Below are 12,536 nucleotides of genomic sequence, written 5' to 3' on the forward strand. Positions count from 1 at the left end.
CTCTCTCTCTCTCTCTCTCTCTCTCTCTCTTTAATTTTTCTTGAGAGTTTTAAATTTCATTAGGGTAAGAGATCTATGTTTTCTTTCACAACTTGACTGTTAATAGAAATGTATTACATAACTTCACATGTGGTTTCTTAATTGTGGGTGAGGATAAAGGAGAGAAAAAAATCAATAAAGGCTCACCAGACTTACTCGGAGACCCAGACAACTTCTCATCAGCAAACTCACTAAACACACCCCCTCACATCAAACCAGAGTGATACTTGCTATTTGCATACGCAATCCTCCGTTCTATTCCCAAGGTGGAGTCCTTGCTCTACTAGCATCCATTCTAATCCTTCTAATCATCCCCCTACTTCACACAGCCAACTCTTCATGATAATATATACTCATACACAGTTAATCTTTGTGGTGAGTGTTAGTATGGAGGATGACTTTTGTTCAGTTTCACAGTTGATCACATCTTTACCATCATATAATTGACTGAAAAGTGTAAAAAACACAAGATTTCATGATCCTTATTTTTAAAAATTATTCAAAGAAAAGCATTTGATTGAGTATATCAAAATATTATTTTAAAGGCTCTCTTTCAACAAGATACCTCCTATGACCTGACTTGGTTTTCTGGATGTCTGATTCTAGAGGTCAACTGTTTCCGGTGGGAAGAAGGAGGTTCCAACAGGGTCCATCTCAGATTACAAGGTGGGAAATGGATTACCTTTTCCAACTGGACATATTATATAGGTATTTCTATCTAGATAATTTCATGCTGGTTGATTCAAGCTTAAGAACATGATAGAAAAAAAAATAAAAAAAAAATTAAAAAAAAACAACATGATAGAGCCTCCTGGATAAGATCTATAATTATGCAAAAGACTCTTTTAACCATTCAAACAGTGAAAACAAAGTAAATGAAAAATATCCACATTATGATTTACAACTGGCTACACAACTAATAGAACTCATCCATAAAAATACAAGGTATCTTAAAAGTTTTAGTGCATCTTCAAGTTCAATAGATTAAATTTGCAATAAGATTTTGGAGACACCTTTTCTATAAATGTATAAAATACATTCAAATATAATGCTCCTTCTGACTTCATTTGTCCAAATCATACTGTTAGTGGATTGGGTGCCCCAAAGTGTCAAGGACTATTACTACTTTTTACTCCTTTACTGGATTACTTCTCCTGGGATTCAAGGAGTAACCCAGTAGGTGGATATACTTATAAATGCTATCTTACAAACTTCAATCTCCCACAAATATTCTCAAGGACTACAAGGAGAGAAGAGTGGGCATGAACTTCAAGTATAGTGTCAGAGAAGCACACTCATAGAGAGGATTTATGGCTAAAGCAAACTGCAACTCAAGCTATATGGCCTTGATCACTTCGTCTCTCTAGACTCTCACTATAAATTCTCTTTTTAGCTAGACCAGCTCTTCACAGGGCATGGTGCAGTTCAGCATCCAAAGCACTAGTGGATCACCTGGATTTGCACCTTCCCAAGGTGTACTGTCTTGGCAGAATGGACTAATCTTTTGCTGGATTGGGTTGAGCAGATCATTTGGTTTTTCTATTACAGGTGTTTATCGCTGTGGTGATGTTCTTAAATTAAAACTCAGTAGAGACAGTTAGGTGGTATACTAGATGGAGTGCTGGGCCTGAAGTTAGGAAAAACAAATTTCAAATCCCAATCTCAGACATCCCTACCTGTGTAATCTTGAGCAAATCATTTTACTTGTTTGCCTCAATTTCCTTATGCACAAAATGAGGATGATAATAGTACTTACTTCCCAGGATGTTGTGAGTATTCAAGGAGATATTTATAAAGCATTTAGAACAGAGCCTGGTACATAGTAAGTGCTATATAAATGGTAACTTCATCATCATCATCATTATTAAAATAATTATTCATTTAATTATTATTATTATTACTCCTCAGGCTATACTGTTGCTAGGTAGGGCCTGACAGGTCACTCAGAATGCCTACTCTTCATTAAGTTCTGCTGCTACTGAGCTGGTATAGACAGCTGATGGAGAATGACTTCCAGAATGAAATAGGTTAGCCACTTTGCTACTGAACAGTTGGAAAGGGTAGGGAATAATGTCTTTAATAAGGAGATCAACTGGTCTTCTTGGCTTGACTAAAGATTCCCACTATTCTTTAATGGACACAATATGGACAACAAAGTGGCACAGTATATAGAACAGTAGGCTTGGAGTGAGGGAGACCCAAGTTCAAATATGGCCTCAAATACTAATTATATGACCTTAAGCAAGTCACTTAACCCATACCTGCCTCAGCTTCTTTTCTATAAGATGGAAAAGAAGTGGCAAACATCTCTAGTATCTTTGCAAAGAAACCTCCCGAGACAAATCCATAGGGTCATGAAGAATCAGACATGACCAAATGACTATATCATATCATAGTTAGTAGTCTTTTCCTACTTTTAGTCACTTACTTGGTCTAACCATGTCATTCTCTTGCTCAAGAAGCTCAAGTGGCTTTCTTTGTCTTTGGAAGAAATAAATTCCTGTGTCTGCCATTCTAATCCCTTCCCAATCTGACTCCAATCTTGATTCTCAGATTGAATTCACATCACTCCTCCTCATCCACTCTGCTGACCAGACAAAATGGCTCACTTAGTGTTTCTCATAAGGGATATTCCATCTTCTGCCTTTGTGCTTTTGCACAGGCTTCCCTCCATTCCTGGAAGTCTTTTCCCATTCCTCACTTCCTATCTTTGTCAGAAAGCAGTTAAGTGATGAAGGAGACAGAAGTTTGAAGCTGGAGTCAGGAAGAGTTGAATTTAAGTCTAGCCATTGACACTATGTGACACTGGGGCAAATCACTTAACCTCTGTCTGCCTCTATTTCCTCATATGTAAAATAGTAATGTTAATATCTATTTCTCAGGGTTATTGTGAAGAAATGAGAAAATGCTTATAATTGCAAACCTTACAGTACTATGCAAATGCTAGCTATTATAATAATTATTATCTCTAAGTACCATTTCCTATAGTTTATTCCTCATCTCTCAATTTGTTATTGCTCTCCCTTGTGCCACCTTATAATACTTTGTATTAACCTTGTATCTATTTGTATACACCTCATCTATGTACTTGTTGCCTTATTAGGAGAAAGTAAGCTCTCTGAAAGCAAGGATGGCTTGATTTTTGTCTGTTTTCACAGCACTGTGCATAATTCCTGGCATTATTTCTATTTGTTCAATAAATGTTGAATTAATGATTAAATTTAATTAATCATTGTCCTCCCTTCTAGAAGATCAAAATGAAATCACATTGTGATTATATGTGATTATGTCTATTCAGACCAATATGAAAGCAAAAGGGTCTACCATAACTCAGGCACAAATAGTATATATGAACATCTGGAGTGAAGATATCTCTAAATTTGCACATTTCAGGTTTCTTTATGTGTGTGTGTGTGTGTGTGTGTGTGTGTGTGTGTGTGTGTATGTTTGGCCACATATTGGGATCTCTGTCTGATATCGTGAGCAGTACAGGGGGTGAAGCAGACCATTTGGGGGGCATCTTTTCTGGTCCCTTCATCATACCAGCAGGTTTCCAGTTCCAGGGGTGGAGCAGAATAAAGCCACAAAGCTGCTCCAGCTCTCCCAGTTTCCCTTGAAAACCACATGAAACCAAGCCTCTGAACAGAGTCTGATGGAATGAAACCATTCTCTAGCTCAAGATAGATTGGAAGGATTTCAAGAAAGGTCAGCCCGACTGGGGTGAAAGAGACAGTTAGCTCAGGTCATATGGTATCTGGGAAAGCCAGTAAAAGCATCTGAATTACAGCAAATCAGCGACTGAAACCTCTGGTCCTGGTTCAGTAGAGTAACAAACCAGTGGGGCAGCCTTAAGTCCCAGCTCAATGGGCAAATTGCCAGCGAGGGAAACCAGGCTATTTCCTGGAAAGAGCAGGTAGGACTACCTCCTGCTATGAGCAAGACACCAAATACAAAGGGTCCCATGTTCAAAGCCAAGGCTCAGAGCTGCATAGGAAGCTTGGGACAGCACTCATTTTATCCCAGGAGAAGAGCTTGACCATAAAAGTAAAAAAGAAGGAAACACAAAAAGAAAAGGAAAGAAATAAACAAGAAACAGAAAAAAACCTTGATCATAGAAAGCCACTATGGTAACAAGGAAAATCAAAACACCAATTCAGCTGAGGACAAAATGTCCACAGAGGAAATCTCAAAGAATGATATGAATTGGTCTAAATCCCAAAGAGGCTTCTTAGAAGTCTTCATAAAAGATTTTAAAAGGAAAATAAATAAGAGTGGCAGAAGAAAAATGAGAAAAGAAATGAGAGGTATGCAAGAGAAAGTTAACAGCTTAGAAAATGAAGGCAATTCCTTAAAAAATACAATGGCCAAATGCAAAAAAAAAAAAAAAAAAAAATCCACTGAAGAAAACACTTTGAAAAGTAGAATTCATCAAATGGAAAAAGAGATATAAAAGATAACTGAAATAAATCACATATTAAAAACTATAATGGGGTAAATGGAAGCTACAAAGTCTTCTCAAACCTTCAAGAAACTACTAAAATACACTGTTGCTTCAGTTCAGTGATATGATCCTGTGGTCTGGGATACTTCTACTCAGGGTTATGATTATAGCTCCTAGTGGATGTGCACCTGATGCTTTGTCACTTTGTTGTTGCCACAGTACTTTGAAGTAGGTTAAAATGATATTTAAAAAAAAAATTGACTTATACATAAATTGGACTTAAATGAGGCAAAGTTAACTGTATGAAGTCATCAACTTCATTCTCTCTTCCAGAATGTTTAGGAAAGACTAGTTAGTATCTCTGGGCCAAGGGTTGCCAAGCCCTTTTCAGAGCAGCTTTCCACCATTGGTATCCACTTGCCACCTAACTTGCCCCTATGCTCCAAGAAGATATAGCATTCAAGCAACCACACACGGATAAAGCATTTCAGCGATGGCCTAATCCACGAAAGCAGTTGAAGCAAGTGCTATTGAGCATTTAGATCTTAGACATCAAATATTCCAAGGTCATCCATTATATTCCCCATTCATTACCAGTCATCTTGAAGTCTCTATACCCACCTCCCCTCTTAACATATATTAATATTATTCAATTTAAAAGCATTTATCAAATGTCTACTGTGTCTAAGGCACAATGAGGTATAGAAGATATGAAAATAGAATAAACCCTCTCCTCAAGAAACTTATATTCTACTGAGGAAATCCAACATGTTCCTAAACATTTTAAGTAAATACAAAGCATACTTAAAATAAATGTATGATATTATCAATGTAGGTGTTATCTCCAACAATGTAGATCCTTACCCATCCATACTATGTTATTTTTGTTCATGTCTTGTCATATTTATCGAAGGAAATTATCTAATCTGCTAGGGATCTTTCTTAAGTTTTGTTGACATCATAAAAATATTAATAGAACATGGAGACTATCTTTTTATGAGATCTGATTAAATTCTTTCAAAAAAAAGTTTAGCAGCTTTTTATTTTCAAAATACCTGCAGAGATAGTTTTCATCATTCATTCTTACAAAACCCTTTGTTTCAAATTTTTCTCCCTCCCTTGCCCATAACCTCTCCCCTAGACAGCAAGTAATCCAGTATAGATTAAATAAGTACAATTCTTCTAAACATATAAACTTTAATCAGCATGGAGGCTATCAATTATGCTTCAGACTGAGCATGAACCAAATCCATTATATTTGGAATTTTTGGATAAACATCTTTTGAAATATTTCTTGGTGATTCTTTTTTTTAAATGTTCTAGACTACTTACATCTACCACATGTCTTTGTTATGCCCTTTGGGTGATGTTCAACTTCAGTGTGTCATGGTTTACTGCTATATAACATCAGAGTAAATTCTTCAGGAGGATGGAGGCTGAAAAGATTTCATCTTCCATCAAAGGAAGAAGATTTGGGAAGTGAATAAAAAAGAAACATAAGGGAAAAAAAGCCTGAAATTACTAAAACTCTCAAAGTAAAGAGAACTCAATTAAAAACCTTGAGCATAAATAAATAAATCAATAGGAAAGATACTGAAACAGAAGGGAAGATAATCTCCAGATTATCTAAATTCAAGCAAATATCTCTGAATAAATATTGTAAATGAAACACACACACACACACACACACACACACACACACACACACCTGACAGCACTTGGTGAGGCAAAAGAGCTGTCAGAATCCCAAGAGAACATAAAAAGACACTAATTAAGAGTGATTAATAACTTCAAAATTGTAGCCTACAAAATAAATCTGTATTTTCTCCTTTTCTTTAAATGTTTTTGTTTGTATACTCAAAGGGCTATAAAACTGTCAATACCTTTTGATATAGTGGGAATTCCCAAGAAATTATAAGAAAGGGAAAAGGACTCACATGTACAAAAATGTTTGTAGTATCTTTTTTTTTGGTGGTAAAACATTGGAAATTGAGGGGATGCCTATCAATTGGGGGATAGCTGAATATGTTGAGGTATATGAATGTAATGAAATACTATTGTCCTATAAGAAATGATGAACATTAGGGATTCAGAAAAACCTGGAAGGACTTATATGAACTGATGCTGAGTGAAGTGACCAGAACATTGTGTGATGATCAACTGTGATAGACTTAATTCTTCTCAGCAATACAATGATCCAAGACAATTCCAATAGATATATGTGATGGAAAATGCCATTCATTTCTAGAGGAAAGACTATGGAGACTGAATGCAGATCAAAGCATACTGTTTTCACTATTTTTTTCTCCCGGTTTTTCTTTTTGTTCTGGTTTTTATTTTAAAATATGACATATGAAAAATAGGTTTAAAACGATTACACATGTATAACCTATATCAGATTGCTTGCTCTATTGGGAGGCTGGAATGAAGGGAGGGAGAAAAATTTGGATCTCAAACTCTTACAAAAATTAATGTTAAAACTATCTTACATGTAATTGTGAAAAATAAAGTCCTATTAAGGGGGGGAAAAGAAGAGAAGAGATATTACAAAGCCAAACAAATCTGTTAAAAGATGTGAAAACTTAAAATAAGTTTATAAATAACTGAAAAAAAAGGAAATTTAACGTTTTATCCCCTCTAAAGTAAAAGATGCAAATACAAGCATATCAGAGAAAATTATGGATTCAGTTTTAGACCACTGCAATATAGCAAATATTACGACAAAAATAAAAAATAAATAAAATTTTTTTGTTTTAAGGGATGACTCTCTGGGAAAGAGAAGGATATAAAGGGAAATCTACATGATATATAAAATAAAAGATATCAACAAATTTTAAATTGCAATTTTACAAAGGCATAGCCTGATGTCTTCTTTCCCATTCTATTCTGGCTATAGTTCATTATACACTTATAAATTTTCTACAAATATATGGCAATTTAAAATTTTTAATAGCCTAAATTTTACTTTTGAGTACCATTGAGAAAAAATATGAAACAAAAAATTAAATAAAAAAAAGAAATCTAAGGCTTAAAATCAATGATGTGATGCTCCTGCCTTATCTCTTTGCTTAGCAAAGAAACTATGTATTTGCCTCTAAAATGATTAAGCACTAAACTCTTCAGGTCTCTGTTATGACAATTGATTTACATCATGTAAACTCCTAAATGAAATTATTATAATTGACATTCATGACCTTTCTTCCACCCAGTTCCAATTTTTCATCATTCATCACATGTTTAAATAAGTCAATCTGTAGTTCCTTTAATTCTCTTCCATCTATATTTTCAATTTATTCTTTTAATAGCTTTGTATTAATGTTGATCTTAGCTTGAACAAGTTTGACTGTAGATGGTTCAGGAATGACCTCCAAATCATTAATGTCAAGTCATTATTTTCTGTATTTTAAAACAAGAGCAGAGAACCAAGTGAGCAGAAAGAAGAATACCGTAAAAGAGAAATTGTAGAGATAGAAATGCCAAGATAATTCAATAGGAAGATGGTGAGAATGAGTCAAGATGATGCTGTGGGTCAAACATGGAGGAGTGAAAGAATGGGTAGATCTTCAAGATATTAGGGATGTTTTAAAATGGCATGATTTAGAGGCAAATATAATGAGTTATGTTTTATGTATATTGACTCTAAGATTACTGGAGGATATCCCCCTGGAGAAATATCTAGTCATTATTTGGTGATTTTTTAACAGGCGTTCAAATGAGATGTATAAATTTGAGTATCATCTACTGATGATACTAAATCCTATGGAGCTGATGAGCTTACCTTTGGAAAGAATGACTGGAAAAAGAAGAAAATAGGGATTCAGAACTTTGGGGAGCATTTATACTTAGTGAACTAGAGAAAGATACATCTAAGGAAATTGAGGCATTATTAGACAAGTAGGAAGAAAAGTGTCACAAAAGCCAAAAGAGAAGAATATCCAGCAGGAAGTTCAGAATGTTAAAGCTTCCTAGAATTAGAATTGAGAAAATAATGACCACATTTAATGAGCTCTTTCCTCTTCCCTATTCCATACCTCCGGGGTCCCCTATATCATTTCCCTTTCTGTTTTTGTTCCAATTTGAATTGGAGAACCTTTTATTTGTGACTTTGATCCTATCTTGTCTCCTCCAAGATTACATTCTTTTGACCAATATTTTCAAAATTTCCTGATTGAGTCAATGCCTGCCTAAAAATATGGCCAATTCTTTCCTATCCTTAAGAACTTCCCTCCTTGAGGTATTCCCTCAAATCATTATATAATATCTCTTCCACATGTCAAAGCTGAACTCCTAAAAAAAAGTCATCTATCCCCAACCCTGTCTCTATTTCTTCCCATTCTATTCATTTTCCAACTCCCTGGAAACTGATTTCTGACTTTACCATTCTTCTGAGTCTACTCTAAGATTGTCATTGATCTTCAAATTGCTAAATTCAATGGCCTTTTGAAAATCTTCACTAGCTTTCTACTGTCTCTAATATAAAATGCCAACTTCTGAGCTAGGTATTTAGTATCCTCTACATTCTGGCTCCAATATATCTTTCCATATTTATTTCATATTATTTCTCTTTGTGCATTGTTTCCTAGGAAAAGCTGGCCTGCAACTTAATCTCCAAGCAGTATTCATCTTCTATCTCCATGTCCTTCCTCACATAGCCTGACTTTTGATACCCCCTCTCTTTTTTTTTGCATGCTAGCTCTACAGGTGTCCCCTTGGAATCCTCATTTTCATTCAAAAAAAAAAAAAAAACTCAGGTTATACCTTCAAATTTTAAGCCTTCACTGCCATAACTTCTTTTACCAGACCTAAGCAGGTTACATATGAATTCATGGCAAAGGGCATTTAATTAAAACAGATTTGCAAGGTAAATAACCAGGAAATGAACCAGGCATTAAACACACAAAGCATGCACTTTCAAACAAATGCCATCCTTCCTATTTCCTACCTCATTAGGTACTGCTGCCTTTAGGTACCAACTAATTCTCTGGTGAGAGTAGGAAGGTGCTACAGTAGGTAGATTGCCAGATCTGGAATCAGGAAGGCTCATCTTCCTGAGTTCAGATCTGGCTTCAGACACTTACTAGCTATATGGCCCTGAGCAAGCCACTTAACTCTTTTTGCCTCAGTTTCCTCATCTGTGAAATGAGCTAGAAAAGGAAATAGTAAATTATTCCAGTATCTTTGCCAACAAAACCCCAAATAGGGTTCACTGAGAGTCATACATAACTAAAAATTGACTGAACAATAACCCTTTGGTCTCTTTACCACAATGGGAGCAACATACATTGTTTTACTCATGAAAAGGTAATAAATAAGTTTGTTCCCTTTTCATCTTGCTGTAGCAGTGGCATTTGGATTCTTGGTACAGTATCTGGGACCTGGGCTATGATAGGTGAGTTTTTATCTTACCTTGTTTGGATCTAAGTTACCATATCACTTCTAAACCATGTTACCTACATTCTGGTTTCTCCCTCCTTCCACTATTGGAATGTGGACTGTGACCCCTGGGATCCTGGCCCGATAACTGAAATCTCATTTCATTTTGCTCAGAACCAGGTCTCCATACTATTTCATAGCCATTTCTAAATCATGCTGAAGTGTATATTTTTGTCCCTTTCCAATTCTAGGTTTCTCATTAAGTGTTGTCTCTCCTTATTTTGATATAATTTCTTTGAGGGTAGGAATTGTCTTGTTTGTTTTTCTATTTCCAATGGCAGGCACATATTAAACACTTAATTTTTTTATTCATTCAATATTAACACAAACCCAGAAACTTTGGACTATCTTGGAATACTGGCTTCTTAGCATGGCAACTGGATGAGCACTGACAGCTATCGGTGCCATCTTTCTGCCCAATTTCAGCTTCCCACTTGACACAATCCTTCCATCCAGAAGCAAGGGAATTTCATGTCTTGGAGCATTTTCCAGGAATGTAGAAACTTACTTTCCTGTCTCACTGCAGGGGATGTTCCACAACAACGTTCTTCTCAGAGTCAAATATGATTGGTGATATTTTGAATTTGACCTATGCATTTCTGACTGATCAGAAGAAATGAATCTAGGGTACACATCTAAGGTGGAAGTAAAATGCCTTTTTGGCAGTCTAAACAAAATCCCCTGGTAGCCTTTATCTTCTAGGAGAATATCATTCAAGTAAAGAGATAAAGTTGATGACTTTATTCCTATTTCTCTTCTCTCTGTCTTGTGAGTTGTTCCCCCAAACCAAGCAATTATAGTATCAAACTGGATCCTCTTAGAGTAAGCTATAACATCTACTCTCAAGATTCTAATGGTAAGTGTAGATAGTTTCTTAGTACTATAGCTTTGATCTTCTACCAGTGTACCTCATTAACATCAACCAGCTATTTATCAATTAACGCTTAATAAAGTTATATAGTAGAAAGGAAAAACAAGAATAGTAAATACATAACATTTTCCTAAAAATATAGAGTGCATTCTCCCACCAATGCAGATAGTATCTATAGGGTAAGTGGGTTCAAAATAAAAATACCAAGATAGTACAGAAGCGGCAGAGGGAATTCACAACTCTGGAACTACTTGCCTTAATGCTAATCTGGGCTAGGCTGCTCCTCGGCTACTCTGCTTCTGAGCTGGGATGAACTTCTTCCCTGTCGGTAGTGCTGTTCTCCTTCAGAAAGGGCAAGAAACCCTAAGCCTGGGATTTGCAGAACTTGACTGTGATTTTAGAGATTTTCACATCTCAGGAAGCAGATTGCAAGGTACCAAATCATCCTTTTATGTGGGAGTCACTAGATTCTGTGGTCCCTTCCTAATCTTCCGGTTCAGGGATATGATCCCTTAGAGATCTCACTCTGATTTACCAGAATCTATAATTTGCCAAATCTTCATCGCTACTGACTAAGCAATTACAGGAAATATGTATTTGTGTTTGTGTGTGTTTGTGTGTGTGTGTGTGTGTGTGTGTGTGTGTGTGTGTGTCCAATAATCACAAGACAATTTGGGGATTTATGTTTTCCCAGTCATTAATTCTAAAGTTTTCTTCAAATTTAGTCACTTGTTGCCTAGAATAAATGTCGTATTTTTACAGACTGCTCTCTCTTGTTGTTTTTTTTCCCTATACAAGCCATGATTTGTATAAGGGGCTTTTGCCTCTTTCAATCAGCAAAAATATCCAAATTTGAAAGGGGAACAAGTCAAGTCAGCATTCTTTAATTATGGTAAACACTTATTAAATATATATTATGTGCCAGTCACATAGTGTGATAAGTACTGGGGATATAAAGGTAAATGTTGTTCTCAAGGAATTTACAATGTTAGGGAGAGAACAGTCACAAAGGTATACAAACAAATTATATGCAGGATAAATTGGAAATAAGCTCAGAGGAGAAGCACTGTTACTGAGAAGGGATAAAAAAAAAACTTCTAGCAGAAAGAGAGATTTTTAATTGAAACTTGATGTAAGCCAAAGATCCCAAGAGGTTGGGACTAAGAAAAATAACATTCTGGGTGTGATAGGACAGTAATTTTAAATACCTGGCATTAGAAGATATAATGTAATATGGGAGGAAGAAGGCCAGTGTCGCTGTCATACATGGAGACAAACAAGATTCTAAGAAGAGCAGAAAAGTAGGATGGGGCAAGTTTAAGAAGGAACCTAAAATCCAAACAGAATATTTTATATTCTGAATCAGGGAAACATTGAAGTTGTGTGTCTACATGTGTAAGAGAGAAGAGGGAAGGGAGCGAGACAGCTAGGGCCATCTAGGTAATGCAATAGATAGAGCATCTGAATAGAATACTGGTCCTGGAGTCAAAAGAGCCTGGGTTCAAATTTGGCTTTAGACATTTAACCCTGATTGCCCTCCCAAAAAAAACCCCAATAAACAGTTGTCTTATCTGATATTTGCTACTTTGTGCATTGATTACTTTTTCTACAAGAAATTCTAATCATTTGTTTTAGAGAGAACATTGATAGGAGCCATACCTAAACTTTATCTTAGATATTTTCTCTTGAGTTCTACTCTGGGGTGTGTGTTTAATGAGATATAAAATACAAATAAAACTTGATCTTCTCTCA

This window comes from Sarcophilus harrisii, chromosome 4 (genome assembly GCF_902635505.1).
Source record: "Sarcophilus harrisii chromosome 4, mSarHar1.11, whole genome shotgun sequence".
Taxonomy (NCBI): Eukaryota; Metazoa; Chordata; class Mammalia; order Dasyuromorphia; family Dasyuridae; genus Sarcophilus; species Sarcophilus harrisii.